The following is a 17934-nucleotide window of genomic DNA, read 5'->3' as shown; positions in this document are numbered from 1 at the left end:
GAAGATTTTAAATTAAACATGAATTATAGCAATAGTATTTGAAGTGTTTCTGTTTTAAGTTAAAGATGCATATTGCAAACCATAGTGAAACCATTGAAAAAAAATAAAACAAAGAGATACAGCTGACAAACTAATAGTAGAGATAAAATTAAATAGTAAAAACTATTCTATTCATCTAAAAAGGCGGGAAATGAGTAAGAGAAGAGCAAAGAACAGGTAGAACAAATAGAAATCAAATAGCACGATGGTAGATTTAAATCCAAATGAGACTTAGCAGGAGTGTGTGTTCATTTCAGCTTTTACCCACAATAGTCAAAATATAAAAACAAAAAAAGGCCAGGAAACAACCAAATATCCCTCAGCAAGAAACTGGATAAACAAATTTTGGTTTATCCAGGCAATTAAATGCTATTAGGCAATAAAATAAACTACTGATATACTCAACCATGTGGGTGAACATCAAAAGCATTTTCCTGAGCTTTAAAAGCTTTTTACAAAAGTGTTACACACTGTGTGTTTCCATTTATATGAAGTTCTCAGACAGGAAAAAACTATTTTGAAAGAAATCAGAACAGGGGTTGCCTCTGGGTGCAATCAGCAACTGAAAAGGGGCATAAGAGAACTTTCTGGGATGATGGGAATGATTAAAGTTTGAAAGAATGGAATTAAACAAGTGTAGGCATTTTTCACAGCTTGTTGATAAGTGCACTTACGATCTGTGTATTTAATAATATGCAAATAATACCTCAATTTAAAAATATTTTAAAATAGGCAAAAAAAGTTTAATGTAGGAAAACCTCCAAAAGACCAATACACCAGTGGGTATTGGTCACCTTATTAGTAATGAAAAGATTCACTTTAAAACAATGGAATATTAATTTTTTACCCCCAAATTGGCAACAAATTTAGGAAATAATATTTGATGCTGGCAAGAGGTAGCAAGACAAGCATTCTCATGCGATACTGATTAGAAACTAAATTACTTTAGCTTTTGTGGAAAGTCTTGATCTAATTATTCTACTTCCAAGTATCTATTCAGAAGAAATAAATCAGAGATATTGGCAAAGATTAATGTAAAAAGACATCCTCTGAAGTATGATTTATAACTGGGTAACATTGTAAAGAAACTAAATGCTTAATAAATTCTAAGAAACAAGAAAACAGAATCGTATCTTCATTAGGACAAAATATGCCATAAGGAAAAAACAAAGTAGTCAGACTATAAAAGAATTAATAGTATTTTCTCTGAATGATGCATTTATAGTTATATTTGCACTTTTTTTTGTATTTTTCCAGTTTTCTCAAATATGTTAATTTCTCCAACAAGGAAAATAAACTCCTACTTAAAAAGACATACAGAAGACTAATAAAAAGTGTCAATTTACAAAAATAGAATGCAAATATATTTAAAGAAGAAAAAGCAAGCAGGGAAGAAAAAGGAAATGTAATACATTAGTCTAACTAAAAGGAGAAGGAAAATGCATTTCTCGGTAGAGATTAAATGTTTCCAAGACCTTACTCTATAACCTCATGTCTGCCTCCTTCTCCTTCTCACTGGCCTACTAATGTTGCCCATTTTGTTACTTGTGCAATTTAGACAGGACAACCATTGTATTTTGAATGACCTCTCTTCTCTAATACTTTGGCAAAGAGGTACCAATTGACAGATGGCCCAGATCTCAGAACATTTAATTAACCAAATGTCAATTAACCAACATGATTCCACTGGACTGTAAGTTGCTTGAGAGCAGACTCTGTATTTGCTTAATCTTTTTTCAGAGGATTCACACTGCACTGTCTGGACCCCATAGGCATTTACTAAACATTAATGTTGACTATAAAACTTTAATCTGTTTCTAGGCAGTTGCCACTAAGATTTCTCTGGAAATTGGGTCCTTCTGCCACCAGCACCACAGTATCTGAAAGATATGTAGAAAAAAAATAGTAGAAGAAAATAAGACCTCTTGCAGGAAATCAATAGTACTTACTACTCTCAAGAATCAAGATTGAAGCTACCTTATTTAAAAATTTTATTCATTAATTTTTGAAACACTAAAGATGATTCTCCATGTAGGGCCCAAAGGGATATAAGAATGAGAAAAGAGAGTAGAAGCAAATGCTTTTGTCTGAATATCAACTCTGCCATTAACTAGCAAAATGAGTTAGACGAATCTCTTAAGCTTTTACACCTGGGATCCTCATCTGTAAAATGGGGTAATAATAACTATCAAATAGAGTTGTGGTGAAGACCCACATAGGTAGGTAATAAATGTAAATATGCTAAATAAAATGTTGGTGTTTCCCTTTGGAGCTTATGATCTCGCAGAAGATGTGAACAGTTACAGAAGTGGTGACTATACTAGGCAGAAAGTAGCATAAGGGCAAGTTCTTACTGAGCCTCGATCCCATCAGGCGATCCCAGTTCTGGCTCTGGGATACAGTGGGGAACAGATAGACTCCTTACCCTCAGTGGAACCAATACACTACTGGAGAGTATCAGATAATAAATGTGTACACAAACAAATAAGAAAATTTCAGATAGTAAAAAAAGTGCTGTAAAAAAAAAAGTGTCTGTAAAACAATAGGGCAGAGAGACTGGAAGCTAGTCCAGTGAGATGGTCAGAAAAGGCTTTTTTGAGGTGACATTTTAGCTGAGACCTAAATGAAGAGGACAGTAACCTTGGAGCCACTTCAGAGGTAAAATGAGAGGCACTATCAGAAGTAAATTACCCTGGCTAGAGCAGCAAACCGAATAGAGCTAAGCGTCTCACTAAATTTAAAGGTGTTTTCTAGGTCACTAAGAATTGGGGTAAAAATAAAATGGTGCCCATGATGAACAGAAACTGGAGAGAAGACCAGCAATTAAGTATGGCAACAGGTCTGGTTAAATGACCACCTCCTTCTCCCCTGACCTTGTAAATAGCTTCACAAGCAACGAAATAGAGATCTTGTGAGAAAGGACTTTATGGAGAGAATAGCCAGTGAGCTTAAACACTGTTCTGCCTCATGATGTGACACACTGTCTGAGACCCCTTGTCTTTAGGGCTCTCAGCCTCAGTTTACAAACTTGTAAAGAACTGTAATAATTTCTCCAATCAAGCAAAAGGGAGACCAACCTGCTAATAATAAGGCCACTTTACACTAAGTGCTTCGTTGCATTACTGTATACTGACAAAATATGTGTACTTTTTTTTTCTTTCCAGTTAAGCTCCATGCATTATAGAATTTTAAAGAGCTCTTTGATGACTGAGTGAAGTAGTTTTATTTCAGGCTGAATTGGCTGATCATTTCTTCACACAGGCTTGGGCCTCCATCCTAAGGGGGCACTTTCGATTCACTTAAAGGATTGCAGAGGGTCTAATGCATTAGAGAGGTAAAAGAGGAAATTGGGAGAGATTGCCTGCCTACTTAAAGAGGGTGGGATGACCATCCCGGAAGGCAATGGGGCAAATGCTTAGCAGTATGAAGAATGTGTGTGTGTGTAGTATAAATATAGTATATAATATATAACATATTATATGTAATATATATGCTATTTCATATGTAGTATAATATATATACTATATACTTCATGCATAATATTATATATTTATATATATAAAATCTTCCAAAGCGAGCAAGGGGCCAGACACAGCTTAACTTTCAGAAACTCCCTGGCAGTCTGGTTTCATGAAATCAGGCATAGCTAGTAGGTTATAAAATCAATATGAAATCAACTTATTAGATCATGGTCAACATTTCTACGAAAGTGAAATAGAACGAATCAACTAGAATATAATGGAATACAATAGATTATTGAAGAATGTATTACATAAGTAATGGTATTTTTATGAAACATTTTCCCTGATAAGTGTATATGTGTGTATGCTTGTGAACTCGGTCACAATTTAAAATGTATTTCGTATTGTTGGTAATAGTAAAAAACAATTTTAAGCGACCGCTGTAGGGCACATCCCGTCGAACCCCAGAGTACATATCTACTGCACTCACAAACTCAGAATAAAAGCATCTGAACTAAGGGGAATCCAGGATATCATCTACATGTGTAATTTTGCAGATGCAGAAATAAGTTCAAGACAGGAAATTACTTTCCCAAGATGACAAGGGGTTTAAGATCTGAACCAAATTCTTTTTAACTGACAGTCTAGCTATTTTTACACTACACTGTAGTTAAAGTCATAGCTTAACACTGGAAAGGAGTTGTTTTGAGAATCAAAGTTGTTCATTGATTTTCCTGTCACTGCAAAAGAGGAGAGCTGACTCAGACTCTGGGAGCACAGAATCCATCACTCCCTGAAATCTTCCTGCTCACATACCCTACCCGCCCCCCCACCCCCAAAAATGAGTGCAGTATGACTCATCTGGCACACATCTGTTTCTTTCAATCTCTCACATCTTCCCCCAGAGACTATATCAAGATGCAGCCCCATGGTCTGCTATTTAAAGCAATATAGTATAGGAGTAAGAGCTCAAATGCCATAGTCACATAGACCTGGGTTCAAATTCTACAGAATATAAACCCCATGAGGGTGGAGCCACATCCTTCTCGTGTACTGCTGCGTCCTCAATACTTTACACCACGCGGGGGCCCATGCTGGTGCCCAATGCAGATTTGTAAAAAGAAACAAGAGAGAAGAAAGGAGTTATGAGTAATGTGATCTGGACAAGTGACTTCACATCACTGAGCCTCAGCCTTCTCATCCATCAAACAGAAATACTCATAGGATTATTTAGAGGATTGAGTGAAAGAATACAGATCCAGAACTGAATAGTTCCTAGCGTCTAGCAAGCATCAGTGTCTGTTAATATTACTAGCTCTCTCTTATTCTTGATCAGTGGTTTTTGACTTTTAACGCAGTAAGAACTTTTTAAAGGAGATATATGTAGAAACCTAATCTGAAGTGCTACTGGTTGGCCTCCTTCTGGCCCCCAGTAATGACCCCTAAATCACCTCTGAGGATCCTAGAGTTGACAAGAATTCTACATGAAAATTACTCCTGTGGGCCACGACCTTCCCCTCTCTCTGGTAGAATTACTGCTGAGGCTGATATGGATTGCTGAGGATGGGTAGGAAATGAAGCCCTGCAATGAGCACCTGTCAGAGTCATATAATTACAAATCACCTGGGTAACAGAATCCCATTGCTTATGTACTGCACTGAGGATGCATTCTCAGAGCAGGGAACTTCAGCTGCAGAAAACACCAAGTCCTGTAAAGGAAGACAACGAAGGAAAGAAGAGCTTTAAAATAAACCCTACAACCTGCAGAAGCTAATGTCAGAGTCATATGCAATTCTACTAAATTTCTGGAATTTATCGATTGCCTCAGTTCTAACAGCTTCCTCCAGGCACACATTTGCATATGGAAATTCACAATGCATTTTATTCATTCTCATTTCGTTCTTAATGTTAAATTAACTGGGCCAATAAACCGCAGGAAGTATTACTCAAAATCTGACTTCAATCACTATTAACATAAAATATTTAAGTGTGTAAAGAAAGCATATTTCAGGGGGCTTGTCCTGGTGAACAGCAAGTAGAAAGAAAGTCAGAATTTCCTGCCAAGTACAGGAAGGTGTTTAACGCTTCTCTCTAGATGGCAATGGGACCAAGTGAAAGCATATATGGGCACATCCTGCTCTGGAATACTTGAAGACACTGAGAGAGTAACCAGGAGGCCTGGACCTGCTGGGATGAACTGTGCAGCTTGAGCCTATCACTTTGGTACATCTTCTCCATCTGTCAAATGGGAATCACACCATCTACTTTTCAGGGACATTGTGAGAACAAGATAATGAATGAGAAAGTACGTTGAGTTCCTTGCCAGCATAGCATCGTATTCACACCAAGTATTTTCAGTATTTATCCTGATACTTCATCACACTCTCAGTAAAGCTGTTAGTGCATCTCAGACTATTAGGGTGATGTAAATGCACAAAACGATGACAACTGTTCCCTCTTCCCATGCTCTCTGGAACAATTTGCTGAAGAGTTTTGTTATTTGATTTCTAGAAAATAAAAAATAATTATTATAAGTAATGCCAATGACAGAGGCTCACTTTCAAATATGTTTGTTTTAAACAGGACCCAAACTCAGTGTTGTGAGCAGAATCATGACTGTTGTCAGCTGAAGGAGAGGAAGAGGAGGATACCATCCCATCTGGGCTTGGTAGTGAAATTCTGGCAGGAGTAGAGGTACCTGCAATGATTTAGGACACAGGAAGGCCAGTGAGTTATTGGACACCATCTTTTGGGAGGATTTGAGGTATATCCTGAGCCTCTTTGGCCCCTCCCTCCCATCAGACTTCTCCTGGGTTCTATTTTCTCTGCTTCCTCTAAATCACATAAACCAGTTCAAATAAGAAGTATTCTAAAGTACCTTCACGGGAAGGACTGGATTTTACATGTCTGTAGGTCTTTAGCACAATGTTAGGCATATGCCAATCAGGCAACCAGTATATGCCAGGCATTGTTAACTGCTGAGAATATGAGAGGTAAAAAATAAAAAATAACCTTGGTTTTCATGGAGTTTACAGTCTGAAGCAGTTCATAAAGCTGAAATATGTAACAGTTACTAGTGCTTCAAAGAGCTGAACCTTGCAAATATCTATGCCAATTATGTTTGTAAATACTGCTGAGACCTCACTACTAATAGCGAAGTATTAGTGAGGAGCATCTTGAGATAATCGTGCTAAGTGAAATAAGTCAGGCAGAAAATGTTGAGAACCATATGATTTCACTTACAGGTGGGATATAAAACTGGAAGCCACAAATGAATAAGAAAAACAAAAACTCATAGACACAGACAACAGTTTAGTGGTTACCAGAGGGAAAAGAAGAGAGAGGTAGACAAGGGTAAAGGGGTCAAATACATGGTGTCAGAAGGATATTTGACTTTGGTGGTGTACAACACAATGCAATATACAGATGACGTGTTACTGAATTGTACACTTGAAACCTATGTAATTTTATTAACCAATGCCACCCCAATAAATTTAATAAGATTCATAGATGAATGAGTCTATACTTTAAAGAAGCTTCTAAGTTAATAAATCATATTAATATGTATAGAAATAATGGTGAAAAAAGTAATAAATATTCTAAGCTCATTACAAGTATTATATCATTCAATCTAAAGAACAGCCTTATAAAGTAATCCCAGTTTACAAATGAATGCACCAAGGCACAAAGAAATTAGTCATTTACCATGGGCAATTACACAGCCTGTAATGACTGAAGCCAAGATTTGAACCCACACAGTCTGACTCTAGGGCAGGTGCTCTCAATTATTATGTTTCAGTACTATCAGAAGTACTATCAGTACTAGTAGGAACACAAATGGAAGACTAATTCTTAATGGAGAAATTAATCGATTTAACAAACAATTATTGAATATCTACTGTGTGTTGGATCTTGAGAATGCAAAGATGAATTGAATGAATTCTGCTCTGGAGATTACATGCTAATGAGGGAAGCGAATAAATAAATGACAAGCAGATGATAGTACAAAGAGAGGTATCATGAGGATAACATCCTTCCTGGAAGAGGGAGCACTTCAGTGGGTCCTTGAAGGATGGATAAGACCTTTATGGTGTGATAAGGCCATGATGGCTTTGTTTCAAATAAATAACAAAAACAGTAACTTCAGAAAGATGGATTAGCCCCTGGATATTATTTTGTAGGAAAGGGGGAGCTATTCTATGCTCTTCAAATACAAAATTCTAGGGAAAGCTTACTGTGGCACAATTGTAAAGCATGGCCATCCTGACCCCAAAGAGCAGACCATGTCTACTGGATTAAGAACTTGGACTGCACACTGCCCTATCTCTGTGTGCCAACATCAGCTTTGATTTGTGTTTCCCCTAATTTTACAAGAAACTCCCTTTAAAGTACAAGAGAAAGAACACACAGTGCTACAGAATCCAGTCAAGGTCAAAGAAACAAAAGACTATCCTTACAGGCTATAGAGGGGAACAAGAACTTTGGAGTTTTAAATTGTTCACAATTGACATATATCCCCATGAATCTTCCACGATTATTGGTTATTTTCTGAAAATAATAGCTTTCATTTGAAAGCATATAGAGCCTCTACCTCCTACCCTATAATAAATATATATTTTTAGAATTCAAGCAACATACAGAATTTCTGTTTTGAGATACTGGAAATTTTTATTTTATTTAACTTACGTGATTATAGAATAACTAACATTAAAATGCTAAGGAAGCTTATAATTAAATAATCTAATTTCTCATTTTTATAACCTATTAAGTAGATGCCCAGAGAGCTCAAGTGACTACCCGCAAGTCAGATCCCCTTGAATCACCCAACCCACATTCTGTCGAATTAAACCTGTGTTCAAAAAATAATGGCTTTACTTTTTAACATCAATTTTTGCTAATGTTTCCTCTGCCTAAAATTCATTCCCTCCCCCATGCCCCTCATTTCCCATGGCCAAATATATGTTGTCAAATGCCCCAAGGAAATGTCTAATCCCCTGTGGGAAATATGAAATCTCTTCCTTAACAGACAACAGAATGTCTTCACCTAGTAGGCTTAGCACTGGTGTTACACAGAGAGAAACAAGATATCTAAAGCAGAAACTCCTACAAAACTTTGATTGGCAGTATGAATTAAAGCACTCTGAAAATAAAAAGCATTTTGGCATCTATATCAAAAGCCACAGACATATTTATAAACTTTGAGTCAATAATCCCATTTTGATGAATATATCCTAAGGAAAAAAATCTAAAGCAATGAAACAACAAGTTCTTTACTTCTGTAGGAGAACGGTTAAGTAAATGCTGATTTATACAATCAATGGAATATTATGTAGTAACTACAATTATGCTTACAAAGAGTTTTGGCAATAGCATTTAGTGATTAAGAGCATGAATTCTGGTTCCAGCCTCATCTTTAACACTTACTAGCTGTGTGAAATTGGGCCAATTTCCATATACACTATACAAGTGTTAATTATTATGATTATCATCAATATCATTATAGACGCTAACCTAGGAAAATAAAATGTTTGTACTAGATGAAATATATTAACAAGGGTAAAGCACTATATAGGCAAATAATGATATCTTATGATCACAATCAGAATTACATAAAATAAGAAACCATTATATCAAGAAAATGATTTATGTGTCCCCACCCAGCCTTTGTGCTTATGAAATGTTCTCACTATAGCCTGAGAGCTCACCCCTTTCCTTGCCCCTCCCCCAGCTCTATGTACAAGATGAAGCCATCCCATAACCAGAGACTCTGAGCAGTACAAGTGAACACCAAGGCATTATCCTCTTCGCTGCCCAGTGAGGACCAGCTTCCATCACTATTCCTTAAAACGATCCATGCCACTCACCAGTATCCTGAGCCTTTTCCCAACTCATACCTGACACATCCACTATGGGCATAACTCTCCCTTCAGTGATCTAGAATACTTTTTTAATCCTAAGGATTAGAGAAGGAAACTCTGGAAACCTTAAGAGTACAATAGTGGTGGGGATACCTGACCATAGTGAGACTAGATGAAATCAACCTGAGATACCCACCAAGACAGGGTAGAAGTAGATCAGGCCACCTCTGTGACTGGACTTCCCCCATAATTATGACACCAAAGACAGAAAAAAAAAGATTGGAAAGAAATATATCAACATGTAAGCAGTGATGTTCTCTAAATAGTTATACTACGCTATGAGTGATTTTTTTTATCCGTCCTTTTATTCTTCAGTGTTTTCAAAGACTGTTTACCTAACCGCATATTAACTATAATGGGGAAAAATCAACTTTTTAAATGTATAAAAAATGGGTCTTCTTTAAGTATTGAAAGAAATTTAGATGGCATGATGTCAAATAAAAGTCATAGCTTGACATTTTTTTTCGCATTAGAAAATTTCCAAAACAAGTCCCCTGAGTATCAGCAGATTTAAAAATCGGGGATTTAACAGAGGATTACAGTAGTAAATGACACACAGGGAAGAGAGAGCTGGATATTGAGATATTACTAAAAGCCAACATATTTTGACAAACTCATATTCAGAAAATGTCCCAAATATGTATGAGAAACACTAGATCCTTTAGAATAGGAAAACTTAATACATCCATTTGGTAAGAGTATAAGATAATTGAAAAGTCCATGTAGTTGTAACTTAATATTGCTTTTTAAACTTCTCTATAGGGAAAACAAACATATAAAAATATAAAAACAAAAATATAAAAAAACCATACAAACAAAAGACACACCAAAATAAAGTAATTCCTCTAACGGGCTCACTGGCCAAAAGTCTTAAAGCTCTGCAATGTTTAAGGGCTGGCGGGGAATCCACCACCAAATTTATTGAGAGTGACTAACTGTGGAGAAACAATTATGAGTTTCTAAATATTCTCCCAAAATGTGGCAATCATTTAAAGAGGATGTCCCAGGACTTTTCCAAATCTCCACGATTTAAATACTTTCTAAACAACATAACTGAGATCGCCTAATGTAGTGACATCTGAGAAATTTCAGTGACCTCCGCAGACCCTTTATAAGCACTAAATTTAGTAGAGTCACATAGAGAGACGGAGCCAGCTTGTCTGATATAGCCAACCCTTCAACAGTTCTGTCCATTCTTCAACTTAAGTGCTCTTTAATCCATTGCACTTTTCTCCACGATTGACTCTATAATGGTCAAGCTACCATTGTGTCTTGCCTGGATCACTGGACTAAGCAAGATCATAGGGCTAAGAGTACGGTTTCCATCCTCAGTTTCATCACTTACTAGTTCTGTGACATTGGACAACTCATATGTTAATAAACTATAAAATATTTTTCTTATCCACTCCTGGCTTTTAAACATGTCAGTATTTACACAGCATGCTTCAAAGTGTTTACAGTTGAGACTATTTCATGTACTGGTTAACAGCCCTCATGCTGTATTTACTGTGCATTTCTTTGGAGCCAACCATCAGCCAGCCAGGGATCTTCCAAATATAAATATGAAATGTCATTTCCCTTTCTTAACCACTTTAATGGTATCCCACTGCTTTAAGGATTAAGGCAAAAAGTTCCATTTATACGGTTCCTATCCCCTTCTCTAGTTTCATCTACCGTCACTTCCCTGCTTTCTGTGTTCTAGTCACACCGAGTTTTCTTTCAGCTCCTTGAACATTGGTTTCATAAGAGCAGGGACCAGATCTGGGCTTGTTCATCATTTCCTTCCAGTACCCTGTGGAGTACCTGGAATATGATGCTCTTAATAATAATGGCTAACATTTATTGAGCCCTGACAGTGTCTCATATATTGTGCTAAAGTGCTTTATTTATATTTTCTCCTCATAACTCTATGGCATCGATTCTATTATGATCCACATTTCACAGATAGGGAACGAGGGCTGACAAAGCCAAGAAACTTGCTCAAGGTTGCAGAGTTAGTAAGTGACAGTGGGGATTTGAACCTAGGAAAGAGGGCTCTGGAACGGGTGGCTCTTGGCTACTATGAGAGGTGCTCCATAAACGTTTTTTGAGTGATTAATTGAATAACTGTCTGTTTCCAGAGTGCCTAATGATTTCATTCTTAATTGCGAAAGATACAAATCAATGTATCAGCAAAATTGAGAATTATCTCATGTTAACAGCCTTTGTTGTTGCTTGAAAATAGTCAAAAGGTTAAAGCCGAGAAAACAAGAGTCTTATTACAGGGGATCTAAGGTCATCTTCCTGTTGTAAGATTCAACAGGCCACATTTACTCTGGCTGGGTTTTTCTAATCTTCCATTGCATTTGATGCTTCTTAGAAGACGGGATTACCCCTCACTTCCGTGGATCCTGAAAGAGAGCTGACACATTGGGCCCATCCCGTGGGAAGCATTCAGGGACAGGTATCCAGACCAACAGGTACCTAGGTTCTGTTACCAGGGATGATTTTAAGAATCAGAGTTTAAAAACAAAACTGAAGAAATTAGCAAGGTCTTTAGAATTGGCTGACACATAATCTAACAGCGAAAAATCTAAAGAGTGCTGGGGCGTGAATGGTTTTATGTTCATTCATCATGTAGAAGGGGAGGCTGGAGAGGGAGATACCTAACACAGATGGCTACTTATGGGAAAGAAGAATACCTTTGATCTTCATCTTCCCTGAAAAGTTCATAAGAAAAGATGGCTTAATTAAGTGAGGTGATATTTGGGTTTTAAAAAACTGCTGTGCCAGATCTCATATTTTGATAAGATACCATAAAATACTTCTCTTATCTACCCCTGGCTTTTATACTTACCCATGTACGCACTGCATGCAAAAGTGTGTATAGTTCAGACAATTTTGTGCACTGGGATAAGAGCACAGACTTGCACATTGCTCAGACATACAATAAATTCTTACATTTGCCACTCCAAGGACAGTTGACTCCAGTCCTCTAAGCTTCTGTGTCCTAGCCTGGGAGAGGGAATATTTATACCTTCCTCACAGAGTTTAGAGAGAAATGAGAAAATGTAAAGTACTGAGCCCAGTATCTGGCATATGACCAAGCTTTGATTAACGGTAGCTTCTATTATTCTCATCATTGTCAGTGCTATCATTCAATTATTTTTCTGGGGGCGTTAGTTTATTTGAGAAGATATGTGTTAACATCAAGCTGCCTAATGTAGTCATTCCAAAAAGAAAGACAAAAAAATTACCATATGAAAGGAAATATCTTTTCTAAAAGACTCATCCCTCATGGAATAGTGCACTTCTATATAGAAGCTAAGAAAATGGACTCTCCAGTCAGACTGTATGGGTTCGTATCCAAGTGCTAACTTTCACTAGCTGTGTGGACAGAATTGACTTAACCTTTCTGTACCTTGGTTTATCCATCTACAAAATAGAGTAATTATGGTACTTACCTCTCATTTTGTAAGGATTAAATGAGATCATATATAATGCCTGGCACATAGTGGGTACTCAGTAAATGCTAGCTATTATTTACTTAGGTATCAGAAGAGGTTATTCAGCCTCTTTTCATGCAAAATTTTAGGACTATACATTATATGGTACACGTTCAGAATGCCTTGGGGAGAGTTTCAATTTCTGCATTGAAAGTTAATCTAAGTATTGATGGCCATAATTGATTTTAGAGGTTCTTAAATCAGAATCCTGGCTACACAGGGACATATTATTAATATTGTATAAAAAAAAAAGGTAAAGAATATGTATTTGATTTTATGCTAATACACCAAAAAAGTAGTTCCTAAAAATGTATATTCCCTCAAAGCCCCATTTAGACATACATTAACCTAAAGGACAAGACAGGCAAAAGAATATACATCTTTTCCTAAGCATGGAAAATACACGCTTTTGTAAAAATGTAATTAAAACTTGCCTATCAATACAGGTTAACAAAATAAACTTCTTGAAGAAATATACTCCCTGTGGATTTATGTTTCCTCTTTACTCCATTATAGTTATATCACATTTAGTTTACAAAAATTGACTAGATACTTAGAATATTGCTTTGCAATGCAACATTTAATTTTATAGCATGGATAATGCATTTCTTTTTACAAATGTATCAGTTTTCTGTTAGCATCAATAAGCTGCTTCAGAGTCATTAAACACTATGTGAGAAACCAATAAGCTACAGATTGTGTTACTGATAAACACGGATTAATTTTCAGCTCATAAAGCCACTACATGGGTTACTTGCTCTGTGTCTGCAGCCCATACACTGAAGTTTGAAAAGAAAGCTCAATCAACTTGAATGACGGTTTGTACACAAATTAAACATTTCAGTGGATTCTCAGCACCAGACGCTGATGAAAATGCCTAACACACACTCAGAGCTCTGCAGGATCCAGGCCCATTACCTCATCAGCCTCCTCCCCTTCCACTCCAACACACAAAGTCCTTCTTGCCTGTGAATCTGCACACAGAAAGTAGCACCATTCTCTGCTTGGATGCCACCCTCCAAAACCACTAACCTATGTTAAGTTCCTATAATGTGACATCAACTACATGGGATGATAAAAACAAACATGTTTGACATACAGTGTATAAGTAGTTCAAGGAGGAAATTAAGCCATTTACTCTGTGAAATAGTCGATGGATTATGATGCTATCATAAGAATGTCATAAGAAAATGATTTCTCACTGCTAAATAAACTTCAAAGTAAAGCTGAAGAACTGGTAGTTAGCTGGGGAGAGGGGAGAGAAATCAAATGGAGAATTTGGGAGGAATGAACAAAAAAATAAAATTTTGATGTTTCCTTCGAAAACAGCTTTCATCCTAGAAGACACAGTAATGTTGAAAATGGTACCATAAACTCTTTTCGAGAAAAAGCCATGATGCCTTACAGATATATTTTTTGCTGCTCTCATCAAATTTCCATACCTATATACTTTTTAGACATATTTCTTCAAACTCTAACAAAGAAATGCAGGGTCTCACACATCTTAAGTCCCCATGATCAACTATCAACCTCCTCAGAGGAAAAATTTAGGGAGGATTGTTTTGCTCTCATTCTCAGCAGCTTGCTTTCCTGTTGTCTTAGCTCGGAAACTAGATTTTAAAATCTGGTTGGTTTCTTTTAACACAAGTGCCATATCTATCAACATTATTACCTTTCATAATTCCCTACCATGATACACTATAACCTCCTTTACATGCATTACCTCCTTTAAGCTTTACAATGACCTCACAGGTGTTTACTGTTTTATCCCTATTTTGTGGATGAAGATACTGAGACTCCAAAAATTTGAGTCATCTGCTCAAAGTTGCTCACTGGTAAGTGACAAAGCCAAGGTTCCAATCTAGAGCTGTGATTCTACACAGCTCATGCTATTTTCTACATGTGCCTAATCATGCTTAGCTTTTGGTTTCACAGGACATTTTGTTTAATTTCGCTCTGCAATATGACAAATAGCCCTGAATCCTTCCAAAGTGAAATAAGAATAGAGAACCATTCTCATTTATTAATTTTTTTAAAAATTAATTCTGAATACAAGGTTTCCTTGTTTCTATCACTCAACCAAACAAAGTTTTATTTTGGGTTCTTGACCATTTGAGTCTGCCAGGCTGTTGAACTGTAGTTCAATCTGCTTGTTTAAAGCAAGAGGTTCAGATGGACCTCCCCCTTGAAAGAAAATAAAAGTCTATTGGCTTTTAGCTTAGGGAGATGTGTCATAACACTTTATCATGGTACAGATCACCAAACCAGTGTTTCTGTTTTGGGCTGGCTTTTGAGGGGTATGGTTAGATATCTGCCCCATTGCTGTAGCTGGATGTTTAGAACAGAGAACCTAGAAAGAAACAATTATACCTTTATTGTCAGCCATCGCTCTTTTGGGGGGAGGTGTTGTCTTGTGTGTGTATCCACAGAGTGTATGCATTTGGGAATGGATATTAAATAAATATTTAAAGGGAGGAAGGAATTGTCCATTTTTTCCTGTTAATTTACTTTTGTAAAAACACACACATATATGTATGCATATGTGTATATATTTGGGGCTAGCTGGAAATGGGTTAAATGATTGGAATATTTTCATCTGTAACAGATCAGGTATAATCTTATTAATGCTACATGGAAACTAATATCTCTCAAATTTTAATTAGCCAAAGGACCACTGATGTTGACAGCTGTGATAGCTGCCAGGAGAAAATGGTGTCCCTGATACAGGATCACCAAGGCTCATTCTATTAGAATAATCATGCAGCAATAATGCAGTTAGAGTATCTATTTTTAGAGCAAATATCCAAAGAAATACAAACAAATTGTATATCTGAATAGAAAATCATGGGAAAAGGTGCACTGTTAATTCAACACCCCAATTCTTTATAAAACAAATCTATAGTTCAAGTATCTAATTCTCACTAAAGGTATGGGATAAGATTAAAAGAACTCAGACCTTTTTTATCTTTGCTGACCATGGCTCCTATTGCCTCTAAATGTTATTATGTCTCAGGGTCATCATGACAAAATTGAGAGATATCACTACTAATAAAAAACTTCTCCAGAGTCAGGTGGAAAAAAATTTCCCTCTTTCACCTAAAGTATAGTAACCTTGCACTCATAATTTCAGATAGTTTTTTTTTTTTTTATAATCTCTTTATCTCTGGATCTGGCATGAATCCAACTGCAGAGTACAACCTATGATAAATGAGAGAACGCGCTTCCTCATTTATTAAATGAAGTAGATGAGAATTTCATCTGGTGAAGAGTTACAGAAAGGAGAGAATCAAGGCTGTTAATTTCAAGGGGAAGATTACTCTCAGAATGTCCAAGTAGAAGGAAGATAAAAACATCGACATACTGCAATTAGTACAGAGGCTCCTCGTGTGCATGGAGAAACAGATGCTTCCTGAACTTTTTATCATCATTATTATTCTCTGAAAAGAATCAGAAAGGAGGTGCTTGTGAACTCATAAGCAAGTCACAAATAGTTTATGCACTTTATGCTTTCATCTTCAGTTCTACTTTCTAACATGATTTATTAGGAACACCTTTATTCCACCAGATGTTTCACTAAATTGATCCACTCGTATAGATGAAATGACCCATCGGGTCAGAAGATTGACCAACTGTTCCAATGAATTGATTGTTTCAGTACATTGACAATTTGGCTTGACTAAAAGACTTGGCCTTTGCATACAGTGAATTCTGAGTGTGATATCCAAATAAAAAAACACTAGGCTCCAATAGATAAAAGGTCCAAGGGCATACACCAGTATTTCACAGAAGTGGAAACAACTGTCTAATAAACCTCATTAGTAATAAAAGAAACACAAACAAATGTCAATTTTCAGTGGCCAAATTAGCAGACAATTAATACAAAAATACTTCACACTCTTTGACCTAGTAATTCCACTGTGAGTATAGTCTCTTTAGAAAATAATCCTTAATATGGAAAAAAAGTACGTGAAGATAGTCATTACAGCATTAGTTATGATTATGAAAATGTGGAAACTGAAATGTCCAAAGGTGTATAAAAGGTTAAGTAGATGGTTATGAATGCTTGAAATAGAATAACATGCAGCTATTTTGTTAAAATTATGCTTACGAAATGTTTAAATAAATGTATTATATGAAATCTATATTGTCTAGATCACGCAGTTTCGTGGCCTCTATTCACCACATGGCTTTGTAGCATAAGTCTTTGGCCGTGCTATTTCTCATATTCTTTGCATATCTTTTGGAAGTATCCTTTTGATAAACGCATTGCTACATTTTACTTGCTAGAATGACAATTATGATTAATTTGGATGCATTTATGCTTGTCATCCATCAGGAATCAAATGATACTCTAAGTACCACTAGAATCTATGTGCTTCTCAAGTCTTTTACAGTGTAATAATCCTTTAAATAGCGGATTTTTACTGCTAAATTAAATTTAAAATTCAATTACCATAAATAAGAAATAACACATCTGTATCTGCACATTCTTCTCACTGAGCTCAGAGTATAGCATCCTTTCTTCATTCCTTGATTGTGCTTGCCATTTTCAAAGAAAGATTGACCAAACAATTGAGCATAAAGTTAAACATTACTTCCAGATACAATTAAGCCTCAAGGGTTGTCTCTTAGAACCAAACATTGCACACTTGGAATTTTGGTGTACTAATCAGTCTTGGTGATCCAACTGTCTTTCTAACACCTAGCAAATAAAATCTGGACTCTTGTGTATACACTGAAGACCTTCTCCATTGTGATCCTACCATCTTCTTCTCTCATTGCTTCCCCACATAAATGGAACTCCTTAAAAGACCAAGATACCTAATGTCTTATTATCCCTTCCTAAACCATATTTTTCATCCCAAAATGCTTCTTCCTATCTTTCACCCCTATTCCTCAAAAAAGAAGTATACTATATATTTATTGTGGGACCTTCTATGTGCTGGGAAGTTTTGGAGGCACTTGGTATATGGCTTGAAGAAAAACAGACAAAGATTCCTGCTTTCACTGGAGAAGGAGAAATAGACAATA

At 36.4% G+C, this 17934-nt stretch overlaps 1 protein-coding gene and 1 long non-coding RNA gene across 6 annotated transcripts in view; both read right to left on the bottom strand.

Annotated features, from left to right (window-relative positions):
• Positions 1-17934, bottom strand: part of NELL1 (neural EGFL like 1) — a 719285-nt gene that overhangs the window by 208376 nt on the left and 492975 nt on the right. The window lies entirely within an intron of this gene.
• Positions 1147-8482, bottom strand: LOC120604913 (uncharacterized). Its single transcript, XR_005653439.1, has 2 exons — positions 5124-8482; positions 1147-1919 (listed from the first exon to the last, which is right to left on the bottom strand). It is a non-coding gene; the product is annotated as an uncharacterized LOC120604913 (long non-coding RNA).

The sequence above is a fragment of the Pteropus medius genome, unplaced genomic scaffold, assembly GCF_902729225.1.
Source record: "Pteropus medius unplaced genomic scaffold, Ma_sr-lr_union100, whole genome shotgun sequence".
NCBI classification, from domain to species: Eukaryota; Metazoa; Chordata; class Mammalia; order Chiroptera; family Pteropodidae; genus Pteropus; species Pteropus medius.
The sequence above is the reverse complement of the archived record's forward strand: the minus strand, read 5'-3'. Positions and strand labels throughout refer to the sequence as shown.